The 14,390-nt window shown below is 34.7% G+C and overlaps 1 long non-coding RNA gene across 1 annotated transcript; it reads right to left on the reverse strand.

The window, feature by feature from the left end:
• Window positions 1-1,956: 1,956 nt before the first annotated feature.
• Window positions 1,957-3,778, reverse strand: LOC133172163 (uncharacterized). The gene is made up of 3 exons (XR_009718908.1): window positions 3,597-3,778; window positions 3,128-3,170; window positions 1,957-2,032 (listed from the first exon to the last, which is right to left on the reverse strand). It is a non-coding gene; the product is annotated as an uncharacterized LOC133172163 (long non-coding RNA).
• Between the last annotated feature and the right edge of the window lie 10,612 nt (window positions 3,779-14,390).

The following is a 14,390-nucleotide window of genomic DNA, read 5'->3' on the forward strand; positions in this document are numbered from 1 at the left end:
ATGCTTATTACAATCATGCCAACAATTTGACTGCTTGATGTCCAGGAGTAAAGAAGAAGATTTTTAAAGATTGCATCAATTTTGGTGGTTTTAGCCCCACCCCTGGGGCCCCAGGGTGGCAGGGACCATGAAATTCACAATTTTTGTTCCCCTTTACCCATAGATGCTATATGCCAAATTTGGTTGAAATTGGTTGAGCGGTTTTAGAGAAGAAGCTGAAAATGTTCAAAAGTTAACGCACGACGGACGACGCACGACGACAGACAAAAACGGATAACAATAGGTCACCTGAGTGACTCAGGTGACCTAAAAACAGGAAATAATCAATGTATAACGACCTTAAATCAAAGCTCACAACCACATCTGTATACACAGGGAGTAAACATTGAATGAAGAAGTTAGAAACTAGTTATTAGTATTAGTAAATTTAATACATGAACATACTAACATTAACAAACAAATATCTTATATAGAGTAAATATCATTCCAATGGAATGTAATTGTATATATTGAGAAAAGCAGTCCTATGGTAGACAAGTTTCAAAGATGATCATGTGGCAAAACCATTAAAAAAAATGATGGAATGTAGTCACACAACCACAGTTTTCTAATTTGCAGAAAAGAATTTGTATCTTATCGCAGACAAAAACGAAAACATTTAGATAAACAAACAGCACCAATGCTATAACAAGAAATCATAAACCTACAAATGAACAGTATCTTAATACATATGTAAATTACAAACAAATCCCAAAGATATTTTTGAAACAAATTGGGTAGAAATTGAATAAATTTCTTTGAAACATAATCTCCAATAAAAATAGCTGCTAATGAGGTAGTATATATACGTGTTACACCAAGCAGAAGCTACAGTAAGCAAAATTACAGATGCATATAAAAATATACATTTATAAAACTACAGTGAAATCACGAGTTTTCCTGGGGATTTAATTTTCCTGTTTCCCTGGTATGAAGAAACCCAAGAATTCACGTCCTTGAAATGTTAAAATATCAAATATGTGACAACTGAACCTTCTTTAACCAAGAAATCAAATTCCCACGACCAATATTTTTTTTTTCTCAAACTCAAACCATGAAAATTTAACCCCATGAAAATAAATGATTTTACAGTAGTTTCCAAACATTTCTTTGGCTCCGTTAAAATCTGTCTTTTTTGAGATTATTTCTTATTCTGACCATCTGCTCCAAATTTTCCTTTGAACATATAAACATGAACACTTTGTTTCAGAAAAACGACTATAGCATCTTGGATTCCATTACAATTAGTCCTGAACCTTAAGCCTGTTTTTCTGATTAGGAATTATACTATGTGCCCTGTGCTTGCTAATACTGGTCAACCAAAAACTTGGTTTAAATCTACATTTACAAAAATACTCACTCCATTTTTGAATTTTAGTAGCACTGTTAGTGTAGGAATATACTATTAAAAACAATGTCTAGTGAACATGTATACATGTACCTCAAATAGGAGTTAACTTGTACACACATTGAATTCTATCACAGAGCAGATATAAATCCACTACAATTTATAAATTATTGCTGCAAACATGACATTTTAAATCACAACATCATTGTTATTAGCCTCTATCTTTTAAAAAAGTCCAATCAAATCTTTAAAAAAAAAACCTTGCATAAATATTTGTTTTTTAATATCACACTGAATGGGTCTTCCAATTCTGCCATTTACATGTATATCAGTTTGAAAAATCTTCTAAAATTCTTCTGTAACATCAGACAAATTGTTCAAGAGTTCAGACATCACTGAATGTTAAATATATTCCACTTTAAAAATTTTTCCAGGCATTGGTCACTTTTTATCACATGTACATGTTCTCCTGTCTGCGATGGTGTGGTGTTATTAACTCTGAGCTCCCCTGTCTTCTGTGATACATTGACAAGTTCTCAGAACTCCCAAGGGTCTGCACCACCTCTAGGTCTTCTGGGTCCAGAATTGGACCAGTGACTTTACTTGGGGACCCAGACCATGTCTTTCTTCTTTTGGCTCTCTCAACTACAAGAACAAACCATTGTGAAATAATTTAATTCACAAGTCTAGAGTACTATAGAATGCAAATTAATTTTTGAAATATTTCAGTACTTACTTTCCCAGAAAATTAGGTTTTTTGCTTTTTTTTTCTAATAAGAAATATCTTCAGATCTTCATAAACAGCACTGATTTTTTTTTTTTTTTTTTTTTTTTTTTTTTTTTTTTTGAATATACAGATATGTAGTTTAAGCAATAAGTATTGTAATGTGGGTATAATTGAAACTTAAATGATACAGAGTATTAAAATTACTGCAATCTCTATTGTCAAGATAGAAATATATACTGTATCATATCCTAGTCATATTACATGTATATAACTTGATTGATATTTAATATGTATATCAGTTAGAATCATGCTTTAATCTATAATACTTGGATTAAAATTCATGCTTTTTTAGAGACAAACTTAATAGAAACCACAACAGATTTAACAGGCAAACATTGTTAAAAATTCATGCTATTCCAATTGATTTTCAAACATATCTTACTTTAACATTTACATCAACATTTCAAATCAATTAACTTAAAATATTAGTTTCCACAGCTAAACTTTGCATTTTTGTATTAAAAGACATATTATTCTGAAATCACTTTGCATGGGATATGGAAAATTAGGTACATATACAATTCATCAGACACATATCAGAAATTCAAAACTACATAGCTGCAAACACAGATTACAAAGTACCCAGTAAAGGAATGTGGTAACACCAGTGTAATTATCAACACTGCAGTGTCAAATGATAATGTTTAGAAATGATGATGAAATTTAATCAATCAATTCCATTTTTCAATTTTTTTCCCCAAATAAAATGATGAAGGAAGTACAAACTATTGATTTTAATTCAGAAAACCTTTGATAAAGTACCAATGGAATCTACAGAGGTGCAAAAATTTCTACAGAGATAAATCATAACAGAGAAAAAATTTAAATCCTTTTATCGAGTTGAGAATTCTTTTTGCATTTCAGGCAGGATAAATCAGTTGTGCTGTCAATAGGCAACAACCAGTGTTAATTAACCAATCAAATTCACAGTTCTATCACCATGGCAACCTTACCTGTTGTAAAAATACCGATCATCATGTGATTTATTTGCAGATGCTATAAGAAATTTTATAAATTATCAAAATTTAATGCTAAAAATTCTCAGTATTGAACATGCACCATAAAATTACCCATAAAAATAAACTTATAGGTAAATGGTGTAACAAAGAAATTTTTCTTCTTTCCTCTTAAAACGATACACTATTGTCTAGCTATTACAGTTAGCAATAAGAGCATTTGATAAATACAAACATGGAAAAAAAATGTGTATAGTATTTAAAAATGGTAAATTCTAGCCCTATTTCTGTTATATACCTTGGATTCGGGGGAACATCTAATGTACACATAAGATATTATGTAAAATAAAGTAATATATGAAATAGAAAAAGAAAAAAATGCAGATTATGTATTTTGGCAAAATATCATGCAATTTGCTTCCAAGTACAGAGAATCAAGCCATGGGTTTGGGATAGGGACACATACCAGCTGCCTGTCGAGATTTGAGGGTGACCTGTTTGGCGAGTTCCTGGCTGACAGCTAGGAGATGAGCGGTTTTGATCTTTTGCTCCTTGGCTTGCTGGTGGATCTCCCCCACCTGACTAACGTCTGGCTGGGAAAGTGAGTGCTGGACACTGAAAAAATGGGAAAATATCAGGTATCTTGCAGGTTGTCTATGAAAATCACCATTACTCACTGTTACAGTAAAAATAAATTTTCAAAATGATTCATCATGATTTTAGTTGTTTAAGGGGATGAAGGACACATGGTCACATGACTTTGTTAAACTACGTCATAGTCTCCATTTATATAAGTGCAAAACGTGTAAAGCATCAGTTCTTGTAAAAAATGTTGACAACTTTTTTTCTTTAATTACCATCTTATATTAAAAAAATAAAAAGTTTAACATTCTTGTAAACATTATCAAATTATGAAAAAAGATTGATCCACTTCTCTGTTTCTTTAAACTGCGTGTCCAACAAGTCGGTGACGTCATACACGATCTGCTAGTACAGCAAGATCATACTCGGTGAATACAAGGGCGGTATTATTATGTAAAAACAGGTCATAATCAGTATATGATGAAGTATTTTGAGAAACGGAGAACACAAAAATTATTTTTGCATGGCTGATGATGGAAATCTTATGTAGGTATATCTTATTTCGCTTATTTAGCTTAGGCGTGACGTCATAGTTGGTTTTTCCCGTACTCGAGAAATGTAAACATGACAAGTTTTTGTCCTGCTTATGTCGTCTTCAACGATGTCCTGTGCAATATTGAGGTCAGCTTCACCATTCGAATTTTTTACAGTTAATCAATAATTTGAAGGACTTGCATTTCAACGCAAATTTAAAAATATTGAATGATAGGATTTTTTGTAAATTACGTTTTTTTGTTGTTTAAGTTGTCTTAAAAAGTTCGTAATTTTCCCTATCCAGATGCAGTGTGATAGATGAAACTTGCCTTTTCGAATTTTAAACCCAATTCATACTCTGAAATATTTTAAAAGATACATGTTCACTTACATATTTTTTATATATGCTTTAAAAATCCAATTATGGACAGAGTAATGAGCCCGGCAACATGGAGAATTAAAACTCCACTTAGATACTGTAGGACATAATATTTGTCAATCAATATCTCTAAATAAGGTAAGAAACCTAATGATATAACTGCTTTAAGATATGTGGGACATACTTAATAAGAAATGTACACAAGAGGCCCAAGGGCCTTAACGGTCACCTGAGCATAATACAACAATTTGGAAGTTAAATACACTAATAGATGAAGCTTTGTTGCCCTAAAGCAAGAGAAGTAGGAAGATCAGGATCAACAAAATAATTAGTCTAGTATTCAGTATCAACTCATAAATTAAGTTCTATTAGTGCTTCAGTACTATTTTTAAACCCATATTAAGAGCTCTAGCATTGACCTCTCTTACGGTCTTTGAAGAACTTTTAATAAGATAAGTTATTTTTGTCTCATTTTTATTTATCTATTACTTACAGGTCAACCTGATTATTAAAACTAAGAAAATACTTTTTGAATTATATGATAAACATTCTTGCATAATTATCTTATTCTATTAACCTTTCAAATACATTATTTACAGTGATTAATTATCAAAGGTGAATGGAAAAGGGGAATAACTTCTCTCAGTAGAATACAAATTAATAGAGCCCTGCCCAGGACTAGAATGCTTGGACAAATGGTCCAGATGTTCAAAAGTCTGGTAGAAATACGCTTACTTATATCATTTAAACTTTTACTCAGTTTTCTTCCAATATGCCCAGAAGCAGAGAAGAATTTCACAGGTACAATGCATTTTCACTACAGATTCAACAAAGCCTTACCCTAACACCAGAACCCAAGACCAAGGGTCAAGAAATTTACAAATTTGGAAGAGTTACCCTCATCATCATACCTATGGACTTCAAAGAATTAACACTTTTTCACTATATAATCAATAGAGCCCCCCCCCCCCTCCTTCCTCAAGAACCCCAAAAACTGAAGCCATATATTTGAAAATTTTGGAAGAGGCATCCTTGCCTATCATAATCATGCACTTAGTTTGTTTAAATAATCTCCAGTAGCAGAGAAGAAGATTTTCAAAGAATCAATGCATTTTCACTATATAATCAATAGAGTCCCGTCCTAACACCAGAACCCCTGTCCCTGGGGCCATGAAATTCACAATTTTTGAAAAGGCATCTTTATGCATCATAACCATGCACTTAGTTTGTTTTAATAATCTCCAGTAGCAGAGAAGACGATTTTCAAAGAATCAATGCATTTTCACTATATAATCAATAGAGCCCCGCCCTAACACCAGAATCCCTGACCCTGGGGCCATGAAATTCAAAATTTTCGAAAAGGCACTTTTGCTCATCATAACTATGTACTTAGTTACTTTATTTAATACCCAGGAGCAGAGAAGAAGATTTTCAAAGAAGTAATGCATTTTCAATAGATAATCAATAGAGCCCCGCCCTAACACTAGAACCCCTGACCCTGGGGCCATGAATTTCACAATTTTTGTAGAAGCACTCTTGCTCATCATAACTATGTACCTAGTTACTTTATTCAATACCCAGGAGCAGAGAAGAAGATTTTCAAAGAATTAATGCATTTTCATTACATAATCAATAGAGCCCCACCCTTACACCAGAACCCCTGACCCTGGGGCCATGAATTTCACAATTTTGGAAGAGGCACTCTTGCTCTTCATAACTATGTACTTAGTTACTTTATTTAATACCCAGGAGCAGAGAAGAAGATTTTCAAAGAATTAATGCATTTTCATTATATAATCAATAGAGCCCTGCCCTTACACCAGAACCCCTGACCCTGGGGCCATGAATTTCACAATTTTGGAAGAGGCACTCTTGCTCTTCATAACTATATACTTAGGTACTTTATTAAATACCCAGGAGCAGAGAAGAGGATTTTCAAAGAATTAATGCACTTTCACTATATGATCTATATAGCCCCACCCTGGGGCCAGAACCCCTGACCCTGGGGCCGTGAATTTCACAATTTTGGAAGAGGCACTCTTGCTCTTCATAACTATGTACTTAGTTACTTTATTTAATACCCAGGAGCAGAGAAGAAGATTTTCAAAGAAATAATGCACTTTCACTATATGATCTATATAGCCCCACCCTGGGGCCAGAACTCCTGACCCAGGGGTCATGAATTTCACAATTTCGGAAGAGGCACTCTTGCTCATCATAACTATGTACTTAGTTACTTTATTTAATACCCAGGAGCAGAGAAGAAGATTTTCAAAGAATTAATGCACTTTCACTATATAATCAATAGAGCCCCACCCTAACACTAGAACCCCTGACCCTGGGGCCATGAATTTCACAATTTCGGAAGAGGCACTCCTGCTCATCATAACTATGTACTTAGTTACTTTATTTAATACCCAGGAGCAGAGAAGAAGATTTTCAAAGAAATAATGCACTTTCACTATATGATCTATATAGCCCCACCCTGGGGCCAGAACCCCTGACCCAGGGGCCATGAATTTCACAATTTCGGAAGAGGCACTCTTGCTCATCATAACTATGTACTTAGTTACTTTATTTAATGCCCAGGAGCAGAGAAGAAGATTTTCAAAGAATTAATGCACTTTCACTATATAATCAATAGAGCCCCGCCCTAACACCAGAACCCCTGACCCTGGGGCCATGAATTTCACAATTTTGGAAGAGGCACTCTTGCTATTCATAACTATGTACTTAGTTACTTTATTTAATACCCAGGAGCAGAGAAGAAGATTTTCAAAGAAATAATGCACTTTCACTATATGATCTATATAGCCCCACCCTGGGGCCAGAACCCCTGACCCAGGGGCCATGAATTTCACAATTTCGGAAGAGGCACTCTTGCTCATCATAACTATGTACTTAGTTACTTTATTTAATGCCCAGGAGCAGAGAAGAAGATTTTCAAAGAATTAATGCACTTTCACTATATAATCAATAGAGCCCCACCCCAACACTAGAACCCCTGACCCTGGGGCCATGAATTTCACAATTTCGGAAGAGGCACTCCTGCTCATCATAACTATGTACTTAGTTACTTTATTTAATACCCAGGAGTAGAGAAGAAGATTTTCAAAGAAATAATGCACTTTCACTATATGATCTATATAGCCCCACCCTGGGGCCAGAACCCCTGACCCAGGGGCCATGAATTTCACAATTTCGGAAGAGGCACTCTTGCTCATCATAACTATGTACTTAGTTACTTTATTTAATACCCAGGAGCAGAGAAGAAGATTTTCAAAGAATTAATGCACTTTCACTATATAATCAATAGAGCCCCGCCCTAACACCAGAACCCCTGACCCTGGGGCCATGAATTTCACAATTTTGGAAGAGGCACTCTTGCTATTCATAACTATGTACTTAGTTACTTTATTTAATACCCAGGAGCAGAGAAGAAGATTTTCAAAGAAATAATGCACTTTCACTATATGATCTATATAGCCCCACCCTGGGGCCAGAACCCCTGACCCTGGAGCCATGAATTTCACAATTTTGGTAGAGGGCTCACTGCTTATTACAATGATGCCAACAGTTTGACTGCTTGATGTCCTGGAGTAAAGAAGAAGATTTTTAAAGATTGCATTATTTTTGGTGGTTTTAGCCCCACCCCTTAGGCCCCAGGGGGGCAGGGACCATGAAATTCACAATTTTTGTTCCCCTTCACCCATAGATGCTATATGCCAAATTTGGTTGAAATTGGTTAAGCGGTTTCAGAGAAGAAGCTAAAAATGTTCAAATGTTAACACTCGACGCACGCCGACGGACGAGAACGGATAGCAATAGGTCACCTGAGTGACTCAGGTGACCTAAAAAGTTAGATCAAACTCAAGGTCAAAGTCATGAGAACAAAAATGTTGGTCCAGAAAGAATTGTCTTTTCAAGTGAACCGTTAAAAAGTTTTGGGCAAGGTTAAAAAGTTTTTACGGGCAAACTGCAGAACTGTAGGTCTCCGGAAAAAAATATTGGCAGACGTCGTCCATCCCAATATTTATCAGAGCAGTGAGCTACGGATCTTCAGCAAGGACGGGTCTAAAATATACGAAAGAAAAAAAATGTTTTGATTCATCAGGGACCTCAATGAAAGTACATAATAATCAGGTCTCGGTTTATAGTACTCTCAGAATGCTTGTTTAATTCGGCTTCTCATTGGAAATTCAGGCATTAAAAAACAGTACTAGGAGTATTACTGTTCCATCCTTCTTAAGCCACACAGTTTCCCAAAGAAAACAAATTCGAAAATCTGGGAAGAAATGACAACAGAATAAACATACTTTCCAAGCAATCCAAAGTTTTAATGTCCAGGGTATTAATTTTTTTTTATCTAAATGTCGAAGATTTATTTCGATGCAATATAAACACATAAAGCTGTTAAATATACTATGTACTGGCACGTAGCATCGCGAGGGGGGGGGGGATGCCCCCTCCTCCCACTTTTTTTTTCCAGACATAACTTTTTACTATTGAAAATATTCTTTAAAAGGCCGGACCCTCCTTCCCCATTGTTGCAGTTTAGTGAAATTAAGGTTAATTTAGTATTAAATATATGTATAGAATTTGGTACTGAAAGAAATTGAACCCCCCATGAAATTGGAATATCGAGTTTGGAAATTTTACTTTCTGATGCCCCCGTATCGAAGATTCTGGGGTATACTGACTTGACCTTGGAGTTTGACTCAGTTTTACAAAATGTTACCCAACTTTAACCTTGGCCATAACTTTTCAACAGTTGGTACTAGGACTTTCATACTTCACATAAGTAATCATTGTGACAAGACCTTCCTTCGGATACCAACATCTTTGACCTTTTGACCTAGGACGTAGGTGTTTGACCTACTTTTGAAAAACTTTAACTTTGGCAATAACTTTTGACCAGTAGGTGCTACATATGTAGGGCTTTCATACTTCACAAGTGTACTCCTTGGGACAAGACCTTCCTTTGGACACTAACAACTTTGACCCTTTGACCTTGACCTAGGAGTTTGACCTATTTAAAAAAAAAAAAAACCTTGGTCATAACTTTTGAACAGTTGGTGCTAGGGCTTTCATACTTCACATATGTAATCCTTGTGACAATACCTTACTTTAGATACCAACAACTTTGACCCTTTGACCTTGAAGTTTGACCAACTTTTGAAAAACTTTAATCTTGGCCATATCTTTTGAACCGTTGGTGCAGGGGCTTTCATATTTCACGTGTATTTCTTGTGAGAAGGCCTTTCCTTGGGCACCATTAATTTTGACCATTTGATCTTGACATACTTTTGAAAAACTTTAACGTTTTCCATATCTTTTCAATAGTTGCTGCTACGGCTTTAATATTTCTTAGGTGTATTCCTTGGGACAAGACTTACTTTGCGTTCTGAAATATTTGATTTGCATTTCAGAAAGTTTAACCTTCGCTGTAAGTTGCGATACGGGGGCATCAGTGTTTCACAAACACATTTTTTTCTGGCTTGACAAATTTTTTTGTTCAGGTAAGTTGAATTTTTTTTCTCTGACTGCCTCCTTTCAAAAATGTTGCTACGAGTGTCCCTGCTGTAGTTCAGTAAGTGCATGCAATATTAACTTCCATTATCAGGGAAGTCGCCCGCGTGGCGCAGTGGTTAGAGCGTCTGCTCTAGAGTCGCAAGGTAAGGAGATGATCCTTACGTCGCGGGTTCGAATCCCACTGTGGGACGTGGAGACCGGTCCTTCGGATGAGACCGTATAAACCGAGGTCCCGTGTCACAGTAGGTGCTGGCACGAAAAAGATCCCTCACTGCTCAATGGCCGTAAGTGCCGAGTACAGGACAAAATTTGCAGCTCTCCACCGACAAGTGGTGGCGTCTCCATATGAGTGAAAAATTCTCGAGAGGGACGTTAAACAACATACAAACAAAAAAAATCCATTATCAGGGGTATTCTGGTAATGTCCTTCAAGGCAATTCCATTTTGGTTCATGGACTTGAAGTAACCCTGTTCTAGAGTGACAATGACAAAAATCAACTTTAAAGCAAGATTTATGGTTAACGCCACGAATGCCTCCGCAAGCAGCCAAAATTTCAAATACAATATTTAGTTTTAAAGGATGACTGCAGTTAAGGGCATGCGAAATTTGCGACAAAATAAACTTTCAAAACGAGCATTTTCCTTTTCATTGCAAGAATGGTCAACATCCAATCTACAACTTTATGTAATTACATTTAATGAAAGTGTGTATTTATGAAGTTCGAATCTGTTTTCAAAGGCAGGAGTCATCACAATTTCTTGAACCTCCATTCGATAATGAGGACGCCCACTTTTTTACTGACTTTATACATAGTCAGCGCATGTTTGTCTATTGTTCTACGTTTAACAGTAATTGTATATTTGCATAAATAATAATGTGTCAAAAGGAGATTAAGGGAGCTCTAAACACTAATGAAAAATGCTTTTTGGACTTTGAGAAAAATATGTCATATAAAGGTGCACATATTCAGTGTATCTAGTTCATTTTCAACATAGGGTGCCTGCTTTATTTATGCAGGAAAAATGTTTAAAGACAATAAACTATTTGTGAACAGAAATCACTGTTGTTTACTTGCATCGGGAAAATGAATGGAAATAATGTATTCAATTACTTAATCTTGGTCTAACACAACATTAAGAATACTTTAATTCATAAGAAATTGTGTCATTAACTGTAGATTCCCATTTATTCTATTTTTCTTCTAAGGGCAGTTCACTCTAACTCAATAAAACTACCCTACAAATAGAACTCTTTAGTGCGCAGTGTTTAGAGCTTCCTTAATAGACAACGCTCATGGTTAAGAAGAGAAAAAAACTGCGTCTTCTTACATTAATTTTGCTCTCTGTGTTGTAACCAAGGATTGTGACATGTTGAATATTATAATTCACCACGTGATTTCTCCTCAGATAACTTTGTGAATACTAAATTCCATCACGTGACTTGTAAGGTAGCATGTTTTGTGATAACTAGGATTATTGTGTTCGAACACGTTAAATCATCTGGAATTGATATAAAATCTGCTTTAATTACATTGACATGCTCATGTTTTTAATTTCGTTTTGAAACCTTTGTCAGAAGTGTATATGTGCCATACAGAATGGAGAGGGAGATTGGAAAGAGTGATCACGTTCGCTTTTCCAAACAATGAAAGAGTGATCACGTTCGCTTTTCCAAACAATCTAGTCTAATTTTAGACCAATTCTTACAATGTTAGCTCCACCTCTCATGCATACCTAATGTTCAGTCAAGGGCAGGTAAGTGTAAATTCACTATATTTGGAAAGCAGTAAGGACAAAAAACATTGAATCATTTTAATGTATCACAGTCTAAAATCATTTTTAGGGTTCCAAATTGACAGGATTCTTTCATAAACATACAAAAGTGAAATAAGGTTTAAATATAAAAGCAAAAGAAGCAACCGAAAAAGACCCCAAAACAGGCGTTAAGTGCAGTCATCCTTTGTCTTCAAACTTGACCCGTATTTTCTGATAAAATACTTGCTTATGCAATTTCAACCTTTTACATACATCCCTACAAAAAAGTTAGAGAGTGGAAACTGAACATTTCTTTTTTTACTAAGTTTAAGAGGATAACTCTGTCAAAATGATCGGATCATGACCAAATTCGAACTTGACCTGCGTATTCCTAAGACGTATTCATATGTCAAATTTGAGTTGAATGTGTGCAACTGTTGCAGAGATAATGAACGGGAAGTGAATGATGACATAATGACGAAACAGGGTAACACTAAATACCTCGGCCATTTCATGGCGGGGGCATAAAAAAATTAAATAAATTAATATTTTAATTTTATCATATCGACTTATAGCACCTAGACTAGAGGCAGAGGTGTGGATCGAATCATTAACAATGCGTCTTCAGTTTGAACAGGGTTTCTTATACTCAGTAATTTAGTTTTTGGAGGAGGTTATAGAAAAAGAAGACTTATTTAATAACTACTGAAAATAAAACTGTTTCATTTAACAACTTTTTCTCTTGTATTATCTTACCAGGCATCATGTGACGACGCATATTGTCATCCTGTAGGTCTACGTATTTTTTTTATTAATAAAAATTTCGGTAAAATTGATAGGTATGTGAACTCCTGTGGTCAGCACATAGTACTCATTAACGCTGAAACCAACCATCGTCAATAAATAATCGTATCCTCAGAACATTATTTCTCAAGATATCGCAACCATTAAAAATACGATTTTCTTTCTTATGAAGAAGCATTTTCTACTTTTAAAAAAAAAAATGAAAATATGATCATAACCCTCCCATTTCATAAATATAAGACAGCGAAAAAAAAATGAACGCAATTTCCTTTTCTGTCTGGCGTTTGATCCGCGCTAGATTCATACATGTACTAAATAATCATTTTACTATTTTAAAGTTGAGACTTTTATTCATTAAAAAATTGATTTAAAAAAAAAAAGAAAGTGAGATTTAATATAAGTCACTTATCAGTTTTCATTCAATTCCTGGAATAAAGTGTTGATTTATGAAATGTACATATTTGCAAAGTTGAACGTTTGAAGTATTGTCTTTGGTGACAGTCACCAAGGACAATCACCCCATAGAAGTGTAAAGTCATAAACATGATTTATCATTTTTAATATTTTTTCTATCAGAAAGTCATTCACACTAAAATTCTAAAAACATCAACAAAAAAGTCAACATATTAATATCATCTGTCAATGATATATAGCTACCAGAAATAAAACATTTGTAGCTTATCTACGTTAGTGTTTCTTTTCTTGCAGGAAAGCATTGAGTTTGTCCAACATGAAAGGAAATGTCCAAGTGAGATATTTAGGAAAGAAGTTAAAATAGGTCAAAACATAAAATATACAAGTATTTCTGTAGAACCAGAGAGAAACCAGAAGTTTCCGATGAGACTGTAGCTCTTCTGGTTTGTATTTATAACAAAGTAAGAGAAAATCATCATTTGCACTTTAAACTAAGCAATAACAGCAATAAAGAGAATAATGGTCCTTGGTTAAGTCTCTTTGTGGTAATGTTTATAGCAATCAGATTAAAACCGTTGGAGGAGTAACCTTTTGAAATTATTTCACAGAAATTATTTTAGTGACCATGGCATGACCATTCATCAAAACCTGATATAAAACAAGCTAACTCAGAGAATTTGTGTCCCCCGCTTAGGGGAAAAAGAAGAGCATGCGCAGTTCGGGGGGGGGGGGGTCGGGTCGGACTCCCCCTTGATTTGTAGAATTATTAAATGTATACATGCATATTGAAGAAAATAAAAAATGCCAATATGGATATAAAGATTTGATTCCTTATTCTTTAATATGTGTATAGAAGATTCTTTTTGTATAGAATATTTATCACACTGTAACAATGATATTATGAGTCTGTAAAAGCCAGACATCATAACTTTTTTATTTCACATGCTGCACCCCTACTAATGCTATTGTGATTTAAATTCAAGACACGTGGTGTAGGTTGACCCATTCTAAGGTTATAGGGTAGAACCGGTTTTATAAATAAAATTGCCAGTAAACAGGAAATTGCTATAATCTATTTCTTTTTAAAAGCATGTCCTATAAAAATGTGTTTCCAGGATTTTGTGAAAGGTTTTTAAGATTTTAAACTGAAATGAGTGGGATTTTAAAAATCACAATCTACTTAATTATTTGTTTTGCTTTTGTGATAATTTACGACGAAAACTGGAGCTTTACGGGATATGTCGCGTGTAAAGAACTTAC

Source organism: Saccostrea echinata, unplaced genomic scaffold, assembly GCF_033153115.1.
Source record: "Saccostrea echinata isolate AGI-Se365-2 ecotype Australia unplaced genomic scaffold, CSIRO_AGI_Sech_v1 ptg000054l, whole genome shotgun sequence".
Lineage (NCBI taxonomy): Eukaryota > Metazoa > Mollusca > Bivalvia > Ostreida > Ostreidae > Saccostrea > Saccostrea echinata.